Raw genomic sequence first — 19,187 nt, forward strand, 5'->3', positions numbered from 1 at the left:
GTGGGTGTTCAGAGATGGAAACTTAAAATTATTAATTTCATTGCAAAATGTTTTTGTGTAATAAATGGATGAGTGAATAAATGAGTTGTGAAATCTGTATCTGGTGAAAAGCTCCCTTAAACTTAAAATAATTACATGTAAATTGGCCTAAATCAAACTTAGTTAAACATGCTAGATACTTCATTTTAGTCAGTTTTTAATTTAATTAGATAATTAACATGTCTGATCATTTCACAACACTTTTACAGATTGCTGATTACATTTGATAAATGAGCATTGTACCATGAATATTTAATTTCTTGTTCATAACAATAAGAATTGCACATTTCATAATATAGAGTCAAAAAGTCATCATTTTTCTTTCATGGAATACTGCTACGTTTTGACAATGTATCCTTACAACTTTTCCTTTAACATTCACTTCACCTAAAATTGCCCAAAAATAATCACTAGTCTTTTCTCAGTCTTGACCCAATTAACTGTGAGGGCATGTCCCTCCACTGGGCAATTCCATTTCTTTTCAAATCTTTAAGGATAAAGTTGTTAAAGATAACCATACCTGTATCCTTCTGGGGGAAAAAAAAAACATGATAGGGAATTCGAATTTCTAGTTAGAATGTATCCATTTATAGAAACAACATTATGTAAAAAATCAGCAGCATTGTGCTAATTATTAAGCAAATTCCCATTTTATAAATAATCACTAGTGTTATACTTGTATTAAAAATTCATTGACACTTCCGCTTCTGGCCTCTGAATTCCTGAGGTGAGCCCTAGTCATCCTTCCGCTCTACCCTTGGCCAGGTGATGTAAGATCCCAGCAAGGACGGTGCAGACCAGGAATTCAGAGGGACTGAAAAGTTTTAGTGACTGTAAAGTTTGAAGACCTAAGATCCTTACTCAGCGCCCCAGCCTTTAAAATTGGAAAGGTTCCAGTGCCCTTGAACATGGATGCAGCAATGCACCTAGTTAAACAAGTTGAGCTTATTACTCATCATGTTATGGGAGATTGTGGGGCATAGGGTCTAACTGAGTTGCCCAGGCTGGTCTCAAACTTGGGATCCTTCTGCCTCAGCCTCCTGAGTCACTGAGATTACAGGTGTGCACTATCACAACTGCTTTCTTTGAAAATTTTGGACTTGAAGTTACATTTTCTATTGGCCTGTGATTTTCAGATCTTCAATTTACATAGATTAAAGGCTGAGGGTAAGAGCCGCGCCCTCCCCCAGTGCCTGCAAGGTAGGCGGAACTGTGACCACCGGCAGAACAGGCCCAGCAGCCTGCTGAGGGGCAGAGCAGCCCCCTCCCCCCTGGCCTGCAAGGTAGGCAGAACTGTGACCACCCACAGAACAGGCCCAGTGGCCCGTGGAGGGGCAGAGCTGCCAACCACGCCTGCAAGGTAGGCGGACCTCCGACCCCCTGGCAGAATAGGCCCAGCAGCCTGCTGAGGGACAGAGCCACCCCCTCCCCCCGCGCCTACAAGGTATGCAGACCTGTGACCCACCGGCAGACAGGCCCATCATTCCGCGGAGGGGCAGAGCTGCCCCACGCGCCTGCAAGGTAGGCGGACCTGTGACCACCAACAGAACAGGCCAGACCTGCAACCGACAGACAGAACAGGCAGGTCAACTCAATGTTAGAAGAGGTAATATCTGCAGCAGATGGAATGTCAGATAAAGAATTCAGGATATACATGCTTCAGATGATCTGGAGTCTCAAGGAAGACATCAGACAGCAAAATCAGACAATGAAAGATCACTTCAACAATGAGTTACATAAACAAATCCAAGAAGCAAAGATCAACTATACAGGGAGATAGAGGTTATAAAAAACAAACAAACAGAAATCCTAGAAATGCAGGAAGCAATAAACCAACTTAAAAACTCAATTGAGAATACTACCAACAGAGTAGAACACTTAGAAGATAGAACATCAGACAATGAAGACAAAGTATTTCAACTTGAAAAGAACATAGACAGCTCAGCAAGACTGTTAAGAAACCATGAGCAGAACATCCAAGAAATATGGGATAACATCAAGAGACCAAATTTAAGAGTCATTGAGATACAGGAAGGGATAGAGTTTCAAACCAAAGGAATGAGCAATCTATTCAATGAAATAATACGAGAAAACTTCCCAGACTTGAAGAATGAGACAGAATCCCAAATCCTAGAAGCCTACAGGATGCCGAATGTGCAAAATCATAAGAGATCCACACCTAGACACATTATAATGAAGATACCCAACATACAGAATAAGGAGAGAATTTTAAAAGCTACAAGAGAAAGGAAGCAGATTACATTTAGGGGTAAGCCAATCAGGATAACAGCTGATCTTTCAACACAGACTCTGAAAGCTAGAAGATCCTAGAATAACGTATTTCAAACACTGAAAGAAAATGGGTTCCAACCAAGAATTGTGTATCCAGCGAAATTAAGCTTCAGGATGGAAGATGAAATTAAAACCTTCCACGATAAACAGAGTTAAAAGAATTTGCAGCTAGAAAACCATCTGTTCAAAACATCCTCGGCAAAACATTACAGGAAGAGGAAATGGAAAATAACAATGAAAACCAACAGTGGGAGGTAGGACACTAAAGGGGGAAAAAATAATCAAAGAGGAAAACAAACCATGTTTAGTAACATAAATAAACAAATATGGCTGGAAGAACAACCCATATCTCAATAATAACCCTAAATGTTAATGGCTTAAACTCACCAATTAAGAGACACAGGCTAGTAGAATGGATCACAAAACAAGACCCAACAATATGCTGCCTACAGAAGACGCATTTGATAGGAAAAGACATACATAGGCTGAAGGTGAAAGGTTGGGAAAAATCATATCACTCATATGGACTTCGGAAACAAGCAGGAGTTTCCATACTCATATCAAATAAAATAGATTTCAAGCCAAAGTTAATCAAAAGGGATAAAGAGGGACACTACATACTGCTCAAGGGAACCATACACCAACAAGACATAACAATCATAAATATATATGCCCCAAACAATGGTGCAGCTATGTTCATCAAACAAACTCTTCTCAAGTTCAAGAGTCTAATAGACCACCATACAATAATCATGGAAGACTTCAACACACCTCTATCACCACTGGACAGATCTTCCAAACAAAAGTTGAATAAGGAAACTATAGAACTCAATAACACAATTAATAACCTAGACTTAATTGACATATATAGAATATACCACCCAACATCAAGCAGTTACACTTTTTTCTCAGCAGCACATGGATCCTTCTCAAAAATAGATCATATATTATGTCACAGGGCAACTCTTAGACAATATAAAAGAGTAGAGATAATATCATGCATCTTATCTGATCATAATGGAATGAAACTGAAAATCAACGATAAAAGAAGGAAGGAAAAATCATGCATCACTTGGAGAATGAACAATAGGTTACTGAATGATCAATGGGTTATAGAAGACATCAAGGAGGAAATTTAAAAATTCTTAGAGATAAATGAAAACACAGACACAACATATCGGAATCTATGGGACACATTGAAAGCAGTTCTAAGAGGAAAATTCATTGCTTGGAGTACATTCCTTAAAAAAAGAAAAAACCAACAAATAAATGATCTCATACTTCATCTCAAAATCCTAGAAAAAGAAGAGCAAAACAACAGCAAAAGATGTAGAAGGCAAGAAATAATTAAAATCAGAGCTGAAATTAATGAAATAGAAACAAAAGAAACAATTGAAAAAATTGACAAAACTAAAAGTTGGTTCTTTGAAAAAATAAATAAAATCAACAGACCCTTAGCCATGCTAACGAAGAGAAGAAGAGAGAGAACTCAAATTACTAGCATACGGGATGAAAAAGGCAATATCACAACAGACACTTCAGAAATACAGAAGATAATTAGAAATTATTTTGAATCCTTATACTCCAATAAATTAGAAGATAGTGAAGGCATCGATAAATTTCTTAAGTCATATGATCTGCCCAGATTGAGTCAGGAGGATATAGACAACCTAAACAGACCAATATCAATTGAGGAAATAGAAGAAACCATCAAAAGACTACCAACTAAGAAAAGCCCAGGACCGGATGGGTATACAGCAGAGTTTTACAAAACCTTTAAAGAGGAACTAATACCAATACTTTTCAAGCTACTTCAGGAAATAGAAAAAGAGGGAGAACTTCCAAATTCATTCTACGAGGCCAACATCACCCTGATTCCTAAACCAGACAAAGACACTTCAAAGAAAGAAAACTACAAACCAATATGTCTAATGAACCTAGATGCAAAATCCTCAATAAAATTCTGGCAAATCGGATACAAAAACATATCAAAAAAATTGTGCACCATGATCAAGTAGGATTCATCCCTGGGATGCAAGGTTGGTTCAATATATGGAAATCAATAAATGTTATTCATCACATCAATAGACTTAAAAATAAGAACCATATGATCATCTCGATAGATGCGGAAAAAGCATTCGACAAAGTACAGCATCGCTTTATGTTCAAAACTCTAGAAAAACTAGGGATAACAGGAACATACCTCAATATTGTAAAAGCAATCTATGCTAAGCCTCAGGCTAGCATCATTCTGAATGGAGAAAAATTGAAGGCATTCCCTCTAAAATCTGGAACAAGACAGGGATGCCCTCTCTCACCACTTCTGTTCAACATAGTTCTTGAAACACTGGCCAGAGCAATTAGACAGACAAAAGAAATTAAAGGCACAAAAATAGGAAAAGAAGAACTTAAATTATCACTATTTTCAGGTGACATGATTCTATACCTAGCAGACCCAAAAGGGTCTACAAAGAAACTATTAGAGCTAATAAATGAATTCAGCATAGTGGCAGGATATAAAATCAACACGCATAAATCAAAGGCATTCCTGTATATCAGCGACAAATCCTCTGAAATGGAAATGAGGACAACCACTCCATTCACAATATCCGCAAAAAAAATAAAATACTTGGGAATCAACCTAACAAAAGAGGTGAAAGACTTATACAATGAAAACTACAGAACCCTAAAGAGAGAAATAGAAGAAGATCTTAGAAGATGGAAAAATATACCCTGTTCATGGATAGGCAGAACTAACATCATCAAAATGGTGATATTACCAAAAGTTCTCTATAGGTTTAATGCAATCCCAATCAAAATCCCAACGGCATTTCTTGTAGAAATAGAGAAAGCAATCATGAAATTCATATGGAAAAATAAAAGACCCAGAATAGCAAAAACAATGCTAAGCAGGAAGTGTGAATCAGGCGGTATAGCGATACCAGACTTCAAACTATACTACAGAGCAATAGTAACAAAAACAGCATGGTACTGGTACCAAAACAGACGGGTGGACCAATGGTACAGAGTAGAGGACACAGAAACCAATCCACAAAACTACAACTATCTTATATTTGATAAAGGGGCTAAAAACATGCAATGGAGGAAGGATAGCATCTTCAACAAATGGTGCTGGGAAAACTGGAAATCCATATGCAACAAAATGAAACTGAATCCCTTTCTCTTGCCATGCACAAAAGTTAATTCAAAATGGGTCAAGGAGCTTGATATCAAATCAGAGACACGGCGTCTGATAGAAGAAAAAGTTGGCTACGATCTACATACTGTGGGGTCGGGCTCCAAATTCCTCAATAGGACACCATAGCACAAAAGTTAATAACTAGAATCAACAAATGGGACTTACTCAAACTAAAAAGTTTTTTCTCAGCAAAAGAAACAATAAGAGAGGTAAATATGGAGCCTACATCCTGGGAACAAATATTTATTCCTCACACTTCAGATAGAGCCCTAATATCTAGAGTATACAAAGAACTAAAAAAATTAGACAATAAGATAACAAATAACCCAATCAACAAATGGGCCAAGGACCTGAACAGACACTTCTCAGAGGGGGACATACAATCAATCAACAAGTACATGAAAAAATGCTCACCATCTCTAGCAGTCAGAGAAATGCAAATCAAAACCACCCTAAGATACCATCTCACTCCAGTAAGATTGGCAGCCATTATGAAGTCAAACAACAAGTGCTGGCGAGGATGTGGGGAAAAGGGTACACTTGTACATTGCTGGTGGGACTGCAAATTGGTGCAGCCAATTTGTAAAGCAGTATGGATATTTCTTGGAAAGCTGGGAATGGAACCACCATTTGACCCAGCTATTCCCCTTCTAGGTCTGTTCCCTAAAGACCTAAAAAGAGCATGCTACAGGGACACTGCTACATCGATGTTCATAGCAGCACAATTCACAATAGCAAGACTGTGGAACCAACCTAGATGCCCTTCAATAGATGAATGGATAAAAAAATGTGGCATTTATACACAATGGAGTATTACTCTGCATTAAAAAATGACAAAATCATAGAATTTGCAGGGAAATGGATGGCATTAGAGCAGATTATGCTAAGTGAAGCTAGCCAATCCCTAAAAAACAAATGCCAAATGTCTTCTTTGATATAAGGAGAGTAACTAAGAACAGAGTAGGGACGAAGAGCATGAGAAGAAGATTAACATTAAACAGGGATGAGAGGTGGGAGGGAAAGGGAGAGAGAAGGGAAATTGCATGGAAATGGAAGGAGACCCTCAGGGTTATACAAAATTTCATACAAGAGGAAGTGAGGGGAAAGGGGAAAACAATACAAGGGGGATAAATGAATGACAGTAGAGGGGGTAGAGAGAGAAGAGGGGAGGGGAGGGGAGGGGGGATAGTAGAGGATAGGAAAGGCAGCAGAATACAACAGACACTAGTATGGCAATATGTAAATCAATGGAATTGTAACTGATGTGATTCTGCAATTTGTATTTGGGGTAAAAATGGGAGTTCATAACCCACTTGAATCAAAGTGTGAAATATGATATATCAAGAACTATGTAATGTTTTGAACAACCAACAATAAAAAAGTAAAAAAAAAAAATAAAAAAATAAAACAGATTAAAGGATATAAAAAAAATTCATTGACAAAAATACATCCAAATAGGAATCAAATCTTGAATAGCTTATCTATCAAGAAGAAAGGACATAAAATAAATACACAAAATAAGCATACACTGTACTCAAGATGGGGTGATAATAAAATGAATCTGAGTTACTGCTTTCCCCACCTCTTGAAGGGTCAGCTTTCCCAAGGGAATTAAATGTTTTTCAACAGAGAGATTGATCCTGATAAATAAATTAATTAGTAATGTGAAATGTCAAGTGTCAGGGTCAGTTTCTTGATGGTAGCACTGGCCAGCTAGCAGTCACAGCATTGTTAATGGGAGTAGGGACAGGGCTACTTTTTCAATTTGGCCTTAGAATTGCTGTAAACTCTCTTGACACTATCCATCCAAATGGCACCAACATTGTGATAAGTATTAAAGGTCAGATCTCAAAATAAAATGCCTGGCTATTGTATGATCAAAGTATGGACAGGCTAAGATAAAAAGGGGAAAGATTATAATTCCATTTAGGCAGTGTCTTGGTCCCTTACAACTGCTATAGCAAAGTAACATGGATTGGGTGGCTTAAAAGCAAGAGGTGGCCAGGTGTGGTGGCACACTCCTGTAATCCCAGCAGCTCGGGAGTCTGAGACAGGAGGATTGCAAGTTCAAAGCCAGCCTCAGGAAAAGCGAGGCACTAAGCAACTCAGTGAGACCCTGTCTCTAAATAAAATACAAAATAGGGCTGGGGATGTGGCTCAGTGGTTGAGTGCCCCTGATTTCAATCCCTAGTACTACTCCCGCCCTCATAGAAAAAAAAATAGATTTCTCACAATTCTGGAGACTGGGAAGTCCAAGATCAGTGTTAGCACAGATTCAGTATTTGGGGAGAGTGAAAAGCCATCTTATCATTGTAACCTCACACAGCAAAATGGACAAGAGGTCTTTCCCATGCGTCTTGAATAAGGCCACCAAGCCCATTCATGACTTAATCATCTCCCAGAGGTCCTACCTGCTGATACCATTACCTTGGGGCCAGGCAATGTGAGAATTTAATCCAGAATAAGAATGAATATTTACATATATTCATTCATTGCAATCAGTAAACTATTAGGACTTTTTCCGAACTTTTTATTTTTAACCTTTATCTTTTAGCTTAGAATATGAGGATATCTGCTCAGGGAAGACACACTGTCTTTTATTCAAGAAGTCTAGAAACAGAAAAAGCAGAAATTTGGAAGGAAGAAAAGAGGTTAGAAGGAGTAGTTAAGTAAAATATCAAGCGAAAATTCTGTAAGGAGCATAATTTTTTAAAAGCAATCTGCATATTTGAACCATGAACTCTGTTGAAAGCAACTGAATAAGCAGTTATAAAAATAAATCTGGACCTTGAATTAAAGAAAAAAATTCATTTTCTTAAAAACCAAAGGTTCATTCCTTACTGTTCTTAATGCTTTAAAATGAGGTGATGGAAGAGCACATTATTCAGCATATTTTTTGTTTAATGAAGATATTTATGTCATTTTTAAAATTTTCATATAGAGGTAGTTTTGTAAACTCAAAAAAGAGGTTGACATATTGACTTTGAGTACTCTTTCCTCTAAAAAATAATATTAAATCTTTGAATCTCACCATAAAAATTATCTTCATAAGCATGCAATGTGCTTTGCACAGCAAATGGAATTTCACATTTGGGAAATTTTTAAATTCATTGCTATGAGAGAGCTGCTTCAGAATTCAGATACACAGGTTTAAAATAAAAGTGATGGCAAAGGCTTTAAAAGTCAAATTTTTATATTAAAATTTTAATGAAACATCAGTACAATATGTTCATTGCTTGCAGAATGATTATTCTTTCAAAAAACTCTTTATGATATTTAACTTTTCCTCACTATTCAGCTTCCTATCTAGCTGAGATAATGCACTCATCATAACTCTAGTATGTCATTGTTTGGAGGTAGACCCCAAAACTCATTTCTTGGAGGTATGGTTCCCAGTGGAGTAAGGTTTAGAGGTGCAGCCTTTAGGAAACGATTCGTTCTGGATTAGAAGGGCTGTAACCTCACTAGTGGATTAATCCATCTGACGAATTAATAATTGAAATGGACAACTGAGTGGTAACCATAGGCAGGTGGGATGTGGTTGGAGGAGGGGAGTCAGTAGGAGAATGCACTTGGGGAATCTATCTTGTCCCTGGCTATTCTTCCTCACTGCTTCCCAGCTGCCATATTACTTAGCAGCTGTCCTCCTCCATGCCCTTCCATCATTAATTTTCTGCCTTGCAGTTAGTTGTCTATGGACTGAATTTTCTTAAACAATGGGCCAAAATAAATTTTTCCTCCTCTCAGTAGTTATTATCAGATATTTTGATCTCAGAGATGAACAGCTAACAGCTGGTGTTACTTGCCACATTTTTCTTCTTTGTAAATTCTTTTAATCAAGAATATCTTTTCATTGTAATTCATGAGAGCCCTGGTGAAATACAATATCTCACCTGTCATCTTAATTCACATTGCAACCACAATTCCTCCCAAAATAATTAAAGCATGATCTTCCCAGTCAACCTCAAGTTAGAAATGCTTAGTGACAGTCTTCAAATTATGGGTTAAGCAAACCCATTTTCCCTCCCTCGTAGCCAATCAAATACCTTGGCTATATTTTCTGATCTCCGCAACAGCTATGTGTCTTGTGCCTGTGAGCTGTAGCCCATGGCATGTGAGTACAGGTGACAAGTCTGTGGAATGTGAGTACAAGTGACAAGTCTGGCTTGTAAATTATCTCAAGTATGATCCTCCATGTGCTTTCCTCCAGCCTTGGCTTCAGAAACTTCATGAAGAAGATCACAGAGCCACAAAATGAAAGGTATCTGCATCAGGAACACCAGCTTGGAACTTCATGTGAGGAGAAAATAACTGATTGAATTAATAAAGAAGATTTTAAAGTTTACCTATTACTGCTGTTAGCATTAACTTTACTAACAGATAACTGTAAACAGATATCTTAAAGAAGAAGGAGTTAAAGAAACAGGGGATAATAAACATGAAACAAAGATAAAGCACAGTTGGAAAAAATTTTGGAAAATGCAATGAATGCAAAGATGTGTAATTTCACCCAATTTTGTTTATATTGTGTGCTCTGATTTCATATTACAAGACACCTAATCATGTTGCCCAAAGACTAATCTTGTCTTTAGGAACTTACCTGCTAACCATTTTTCACTATTCCTAGGAAAAGTTGGAAAAGAAACCACAATAACTAGATAAGTGGTTATTTCTTTTACATCAGCTTTCTTTCTTCCATCTCTCTTTTGTAATACATACTGCCATATAAATTATTTGGTTAACATCTGTGCAGCTAAAAGAATAATTCAAATTGGATATCAAACACAGAAGAGCTAAACAATAATTTTCTTCAGTCTTGGCACTGGAAAAATTTTTCCTGATCCACGCCAAGAATGGATGTGGGAAATGAAGAGACTGCAGAAGTGTGACTTTTGTACGGTAACCAGCTTTATGTCACAATAACAAGCACCTGAGGTAATCAACAGAAGCCTTTTCTCAGCTTATTTTGGCTCATAGATTTGGAGACTTCAGTTCATGATTGACTGGTTCTACTGTTTGGGGGTCAATGGGGAGGAAGAGCAACATGGAAGGGTCTAATGGAAGAGCAACACATCCCACCTCATTGCCAAGGAGCAAAGAGAGAGAGGAAAGGACCAGGGTCCCACCATTCCCTTTCAGGGCACTTCCCCATTGACAGAAAGATTTCCCACTAGGCCCCAATTCCTAAAGGTTCCACCACCTCCCACAGTACCATGCTAGGGACCAAGCCTTTAACATATGGGTCTTTGGCGGGGGAGATCAAGATCCATACTACAGCACATTGGAATCAATACTCCTTACTTTATATGCTCCTATCTGATGACAGAGGTACTCTATGAGTGTAAATGCAAAATCAACATTTTCACCATAATTTATATATGGGTAAAAAGGGGAAATTTGGAGAAAACAAAATTACAAAGCACTTCAGTCAACAGAACACCACTCTTCATTCATTGAACAAAGCATTTATAAACGATAATCACACTGGAATCCCCAAAGAAGATGGCAGTATATCCATTTGAAATATATACATTTTTCTAAAGGTTAAGAGTAAAATCAAGAATTTCTTTGCCCAATTTCCTTTCATATGAAAAGAGAACATAAAATGATTATGTACCCTCAGAATCTGCCTGAAGAAAACACTTGTATTCCTTTGGCCTTGTTTCTGAATTTTTATTATAATTTGTTTTTCAAGTGTCATTATTTTTTTTTCTTCTAAATAGTATTTTTTGATGCACTCTTCTATTTTAAAACTTATTTTCCTTAGATCCTTATACTGAAATTCTATTGTTTGGAAGCCATTCACTTTAAAATGCTTTGTTGATTAAAAAATAGAAAGGATGGAAAAACAGAGAGCATTAGACACAGATTCACCCCAAAGTCAATACATTTGTCTTTATTTGTATCCAGATTTTGATGTCTCAGAACAGATGCATTTTAAATATGAAAATCTTTGTACAATAAGAAACTCATATTATTACTCATAAAAGTTTTTTTTTAAATGATAATGGAATATTGAGTTTGATAGACCCTAACATCAGAAAGAAAGGAACCCCACTCTATGTGGAATTAACGATCCAAACTTTGCTTCCTATGTGTTCAAGGAAAAGTCTGGTTTGTAATCACAATACTTTAAAAAGTTGCAAGACTGTATTATTTCCATTTTAAATATGAGAAAACATATGCAGAATGCTAGATTTTTAATCTAGGTCTCTCTAGCTTCAAATACATATTCATTACCATTAAACAGCCTCATATAAACATAATCAGCTAATTGATGCAATCATATTTGGTACTTGTGCAAGGTACCACAGTGTGATGGCTGATTTGGGGTGTCAATTTGGGCACTGAGCCCATCACTTTTCAGCTGAAAATGAAAGCAAGATGGTTTCACTTGTGATTGAAATTAATTTAAAAAAACACACACATACCTGTCATCTGGATGGAAAATTAATTATTGCTTTTTAAAGACAAGATATACAGTCTTTTCTCTGGGCACAGCCACCGCTATCTCCAATGCTACCTAGGAAGTCACTGCCACTGACACCCAGAGGTCTCTTCTCCAATCAGCTGCTGCCTGCCTGGCTACCACCATCACCACTGCCTCTGATGATGCAGTCTCTGCTGCTACCCCAAGGTCACCTGGAGGTCTTCTTTCAGGCACTGCTGCCACAGAAGACACCACTGCCCTGGATACAACTGACACTGACACCACTGCTGACCCCCAGAGATGGCCTGGTGATGCTGCACCCACAACTGCAGTTGCAACCATAGCTGCTGCTGACCTGCTGCCTGTTGCAACAATCACCTCCACTGCTACTGCTACCACTGCTGTGGAGGAGACTCCAGGTTTGGTTGCATGTGGCTGCACCCATTTTGGGACACCAGCCAGGGCCTAGGGTCTGGGTGCCAGCAGGTTTACCACCATAAGATCCTCTGTCTGGGGACTCCCACTGGGACTCGCAGGTTCAGTGTAGGGGTGCCTGCAGGTTTGAAGGTGCCTGGGGTCTTCCTGCTGGGAGTGCTGTTGGCCTTTGTCTTGCTGCTGCATCTCAGGTTTGTTCCTTTGCATGAGTTTATCCCTGGTGGTCTCTCTGCAAATAGGAGCAGCATTGAGATCTTGGGACTGTAGCATGGCCAAGCCTGAAGTATCTGAAGCCTAGATTGGTGGGATAGTGACTGGGTCTTAGAGGGCTAATCTGGGCCTTGTGATCTCGAGAGATGTCAGAGACAGGGCTGAGAAACTTTTGAACGCTGATGGAGAGAGTCCAACTTTCCAGCAAGATTTATTTTATTTTATTTCTCAATTCACTAATATCTCTACCATATTTGGAACAGGGTGTTTTTATGCATCAGTGTGTGGAGGACAATGATATATAAATGGAGTTTTGCATTTTTGTTTTGTATTTTTATGTCTTTAATTTTTTCCTTATTCGTATTCTTCTTCTTTTGTCTGTTTTCTTGTATTTTCTTTCCAACTTTTCTCCAACCAACAGCCAATTTCTGTTAGCTCTTCTTCCACTCTTCCTGTGAATTTTTGCTTCTAACTTCTCTCTTCCTCCCTTGTGAATATTGTGTACTACACTGCCTCTGTCCTCTTGACCACCATTTGAGATTGTAAGCCATTTTACTGAATTTTCTGTTTATACTATAGATAGTTATTGAACTTGTCATTTTGGCTTAATGCGAGAAAGCAGTAGACACCTTAGTGTGAGCTATTAGGTTTAAGGCTACATATCGATTACACTTGATGCTGTTGATATTGGTCTCACCACTAAAGGCGAAGTGCTGGAAACCTTCAGGGACAATATAGATCTACAGAGTAGAATTTATGCTGCCTTATATCCATACTTCTAGATAGGAAAACACATGAACAACATTTAAAAAAAATTAGGGAATAAAGTGCCACAAACAAACCAAGATGCTTCAACAACAGAAGCTACTAATAACACAGTAGAAGAAATGTCCAAGAAGGAGTTCAGAATGTACATAGTTCAATTGATCTGTGAAGTAAAGAATAATGTAAGGAGTGAAATCACAGAAAAAACACAGAAAGTGAAAGTTTGCTTCAATAAAGAGTTAGAGATTGTGAAAACAAAAAACAAGCAGAAATCCTCAAAAGGAAGGAATCATTAAACCAAATTATAAATTCAATAAAAAGCATCACCAACAGACCAGACTACTTGAAAGACAGAACCTCTAACAAAGAAGACAAAAATCTCTTGAAAGTAGAGTTGACCATGCAGAGAATATGGTAAGAAACCATGAACAGAATATCCAAGGATTATGCAATAACATGAAAAGACCAAATTTAAGAGTTATGCAGAATACATAAAGAAGCAGAGATACAAATCAAAAGAATCCACAATCTTTTCCATGATATAATAGCAGAAAATTTCCCAAACCACAGGATCCCAAATGTATGAAATTACAGTAGACTCACACCAAGACACATTATAATGAGAATAATTAACAGAAAATAAAGATCTTAAAGGCTGTAAGAGAAAAAGGAAAAAAAAAACAAATTACATAAAGGGGGAAACCAATTCAGATTTCCACTGATTTCTTAACCCATACTCTCAAAGCTAGGAGGTCTGGAATAATAATATTCAAACTCTAAAAGAAAATGGATGCCAACCCAGAATTTTTGTCCAGCAAAATTAAGTTTCAGATTTGAAGATGAAATTAAACTTTCCATGATGAACAAAAATTAAAAGAATTTACAACTAGAAAGTCTACACTACAGAACATTCTCAATAAAATATTCAATGAGGATGAAGTGGGGAAAAAAAGTGAAAATCAGCAAATAGAGGATCTACATCAAAGTAATATTCAACCAAAGGAGAAATTAAGTCAAATTAAAAAACAGAAATAAATCAAAATGACAGGGATATAAATCATATCTCAATAATAACTTTGAATGTTAATGGCCTAAACTCATCAATCAAAAGACATAGATTGGCAGATTGGATTAAAAATCGAGAACCAACAATATGCTGTCTTCAAGAGACTCACCTCATGGACAAAGACATCCACAGGCTGAAGGTGAAAGGATGGGAAAAAACTTATCACTCATATGGATTATGTAAACAAGCAGAGGTTTCCATTCTCATTTCAGGTAAAGTAGACTTCAAACCAAAGTTAGTCACAAGAGACAAAGAAGGACATTTCATACTTATTAAGGGAAGTATATATCAGCAGGACATAACAATTATAAATATTTATGCCCCAAATAATTAAGCACCAACATAATCAAACAAATCCTTCTAATTTCAAGAGTCAAATAGACCACAACACAATAAAACTGGGTTACTTTAACACACCTCTCTCACTATGAGACAGATCTTCCCAACAAAAACTAAACAAAGAAATATAGAACTAAATAATACAATTAATAATTAAGACTGAACAGACATATATAAAGTATTTTATCCATCAACAAACAGCACTTGGCTCCTTCTCTAAAATAGACCATATCTTATGCCACAAAGCAACTCTGAGTAAATACCAAACAAAAAACAAAAACAGAGATAATACCCTGCATTCTATCAGATCATAATAGAATGAAATTAGAAATCAAAATATCCTAAAAGTTCCACCAGAAAACTTCTAAAACTAGTAAATGAATTCAGCAAAGTAGCAGGATATAAAATCAACACCCATAAATCAAAGGCATTTCTGTATATCAGTGACAAATCTTCTGAAAGGGAAATGAGGAAAATGACCCCATTTACAATAGCCTCAAAAAAAAATAAATAAAATACTTGGGGATTAACTTAACAAAAGAAGTAAAAAACCTGTACAGTGAAAACTACAGAACACTAAAGACAGAAATTAAGGAAGACCTTAGAAGATGGAAAGATCTCATCCTTGTTCTTGGATAGGCAGATTAATATTGTGAAAATGATCATAATGCCAAAAACACTATACAGATTTACTGCAATTCCAGTCAAAATCCCAATGACATTCCTCATAGAAATAGAAAAAGCAGTCATGAAATTCATCTGGAAAAATAAGACACCAGAATAGCCAAAGCAATCCTTAGCAAGAAGAGTGAAGCAGGTGGCATCACTATACCAGATGTTCAACTATACTACAGAGAGTGACAAAAACAGCATGGTTTGGCACCAAAATAGACTTGTAGACCTATGGTACAGAATAGAAGACACAAAAACAAACCCACATAATTATAGTTATCTTATACTAGATAAAGATGCCAAAAACATACATTGAAGAAAAGATAGCCTCTTCAACAAATGGTGCTGGAAAAACTGGAAATCCATATGCAAAAAGATGAAAATAAACCCCTCTCACCATGCACAAAATTCAACTCAAAGTAGACCATGGACCTAGGAATTAAACCAGAGACATTGCACCTAATAGAAAAAAAAAGTAGGCCCAAATCTCCATCATGTCAGATTAGGCCCAGACTTCCTTAATAAGACTTCTTATTATAGTGCAAGAATTAAAATTAAGAATCAATAAATGGGATGGATTCAAACTCAAAAGCTTCTTCTCAGCAGAAGAAACTATCAGTAAGGTGTATAGACAGCCTACAGAAAGAAAGCAAATTTTTACATACACACATTATATAAAGCACGAATCTCTAGGATATATAAAGAACTCAAAAATCTTAACACAAAACAAAACAAGTAATCCAATCAATAAATGGGCCAAGGAACTGAACAGACACTTCTCAGAAGATGATATATAGTTAATCAACAAATATATGAAAAAATGTTCAACATCTCTAGCAATTAGAGAAATGCAAATCAAAACTACTCTAAGATTTCATATCACTCCAGTCAAAATGGCAGCTATTAAGAATACAAACAACAATAAGTGTTGATGGGGATGTGGGGAGAAGAGCACACTCTTACATTGCTGGTGGGACTGCAAATTCGTGCAACCAATCTGGAAAGTCGTATGGAGATTCCTTGGAAAACTGGGAATGGAACCACCATTTGACCCAGCTATCCCACTCCCTGGTTTATACCAAAGGACTTAAAATCAGTATACTACCATAATGCAGCCATGTCAATGTTTATAGCAGCTCAATTCACAATAGCTAAACTATGGAACCAACCTAGGTGTCTCTCAATAGATGAATGGATAAAGAAAATGTGGTATATATATTCAATGGAATGTTGCTTAACTTTAAAGAAGAATGAAATTATGGCATTTGCCAACAAATGGATGAGTTGGACAATATCATGCTGGCAAAATAGCCAATTCCAAAAAACCAAAGGCCCGAATGTTTTCTCTAATATGCAGATGCCCACTCACAATAAGGCAGGGGGCACTAGAGAAGAATAGCATTAGATTAGGTGGAGGGAAAAGAAGGGAGGAGTGGTGAGGGGATGTGGGGATAGGAAGGATAGTAGTACAAAACAGGCTCTATTACTTTATGTATATATGTGATTGCATGACCAATATGATTCTACAACATGTACACTCAGAAAAATATGAAATTATATCCCACCTATTTATGATATATCAAAGAGTATAAATGTATTCTATTGTCATGTATCACTAATTAGAACAAATTAAAATTTTTTTAAAGATCATTATTAAATTATCAGATAATATCTATAATTTTGTGGACTTTAATTAGAAATTACCAGAATTAGCATGAGACCAAACAATTAAACCAAACAAAAATAAAAAAGAGAAAAAAGAAACTCATCCACAAGAGATTATTAGACACATTCACTAAAGCAAATGTGCTTAAAGAACCTCAAAAAATTAGAGGAAAGACAGGAAATTGACTAGAGAATTGGTGACTATGAAAAAAAATAATAACAAAATTATTGTAACTTAAATGTTATTAACAACATATTAGTTACAGTTGAAGAGAAAATTAATAAATTAGAATATAAGTGACTAAAATGTAGACTAGAGAATAGAGAATTACACAGATGGAAATGTCAGAAAAGAGTATGAGGGAGAAAGGGGGATGATAGGATCTAACTTTTTACTGAAGTCCTAGAAGCAGAGAAACAAGAATCCACAACACCAATAACTTAAGAGCTGACAACTCATAATATTTTTAAACTGTTAAAAGAAATTAAGCTATAAATTCAGCAAAAGATAGAAATGCCAAGCAGGAAAAACATGAGTTGGCATAAAATGGAAAAAAAAACCTTCTTATGCTCTTAGAGGCAAAATTCCTGAACAAATATTGGAAAGATTTACCAATATTATATGAGAAAGACGATTGTATGGCCATATGTGTTTATTTTAGGGAAGGGTTATGGCGTGAATTAAAAATTCAACCAATATATGGTTACCCCAAAGGAAGATAAGGAGGAAAACTGCATGATGCATGGTTATCTCAAGAGATACAAAAAAAAAAAAAAGCAACAAACATAATTCAATAACCATGAATGAGTTTTTAAAATGTCTAAGCAAAGGAGAATTACTTAATCTGATTAAAAATATCTACCAAAACATGTCTTAGCTAGACTTAAATATTGTGAGATTTCCCTTAAGAAGGAGAATGAGACAATAAAACCTACTATAACTTCTTTTCAACATTGTACATGAGGTCATAGCCAAGTAAAAATATAAGAGATATAAGAGTTGGGAAGGAAGAAATAAACTTGTCATTATTTGCAAATGGCATAATTATGTGCACTAACAAATCTCAAATATATTTATTCACAAACTTAGAATTATTAATATGAATTTATCAAAGTTGTTGAATATAAGATTAATTTTGAAAAACAACTGCACATCTATTATAGTAAATTTGGTTATTGAATCCATTCTTCACCCCTGTCTACATTCTTTTTTCCACACAAATTCTCTAATTTTATTACCAGTTTCTTGATTTGATGTGGCATAGATAGTACTTATAGCTTTTAGTTATTACTAAGTCAAAGCAAAAAGTCAGTTGTACAAATTGGAATCTTAATCATCAACTGACTCCATTCAAATAAGTCTACATATGAACTTAAAATTAAATTTGAGTACTTTTGTTTCTCTGGCCCTGGGGATTGATCCCAGTGGGAACTTTCTCATTGACCCACATCCCAGTCCTTTATATATTTTTTATTTTTAGACAGAGTCTTACTAAGTTGCTAACATTGGCCTCAATCTTGTGATCCCCTTTCTACAGCTTCCAGAATCACTTGAATTACAGGCATGTACCACTGCACCTGGAAAATATATCTATTTTTATACAGTCCTGTGGGTTGCATTGTACCACATTCATACATGCATATAACATAATTCGATAAATCTCACTTCCCTTTACTCCCCTTGCCCTCCCCTCCATCTGATCTTCTTCCTCTACACTAATGTTCTCCCTTCTACATTCATGATTTTTCCCCTTCCTCTGGTTTCCACATGAAAGATAACATGTGACACTTGTCATTCTGAGTCTTATTTCATTTAATCTTATTTCGTTCATTAATCTCCAGTTCCAACCATTTTCCTGAAAATTACATAATCCCATCCTGTTTTATGACTGAATAATACTATGTTGTATACTATGTCTTATTTATCCATTTATCTGTCAGCAGGCATGTAGAATGATTTCATATATTGGCATGATAAACATGGGCATGCAGGTATCTCTAAAGTATGCTAACTTTAATTGTTTTGAATATATACCAAGGAGTAGTACAACTATATCAGATGGTAGTTCTATTTT

Source organism: Marmota flaviventris, chromosome 7 (genome assembly GCF_047511675.1).
Source record: "Marmota flaviventris isolate mMarFla1 chromosome 7, mMarFla1.hap1, whole genome shotgun sequence".
NCBI lineage: Eukaryota > Metazoa > Chordata > Mammalia > Rodentia > Sciuridae > Marmota > Marmota flaviventris.